Here is a 337-nt window from a genome sequence, read left to right on the forward strand (position 1 = left end):
ATACATGATGAGTAACGTCACTCGCTCACACTCCCTCACTCACTCCCTCACTCACTCACCCACTCAATGTCAGGCCCTTCTAGCTGACTAAGAATTAAGTCAGCAATCTTCGGGTCTGCAACAACAACTCGACCACCAAACAGACATACGAACGCACATGAACATCCGAGTAACCAAACAAACACAAAACACAAATTACGTATACTAACGATCCTCCCCTGGATATATAATTAACATGTATGATAATAGACAACAATACATAATCAATGCAGTTGCACCACCCATGTGAGACAACGGACCTTCTCGAAATTAATGTAAAGACTAAAGACTAAACCCA

Source organism: Oratosquilla oratoria, unplaced genomic scaffold (assembly GCF_046742065.1).
Source record: "Oratosquilla oratoria isolate Oo_2021 unplaced genomic scaffold, ASM4674206v1 SCAFFOLD151, whole genome shotgun sequence".
NCBI lineage: Eukaryota > Metazoa > Arthropoda > Malacostraca > Stomatopoda > Squillidae > Oratosquilla > Oratosquilla oratoria.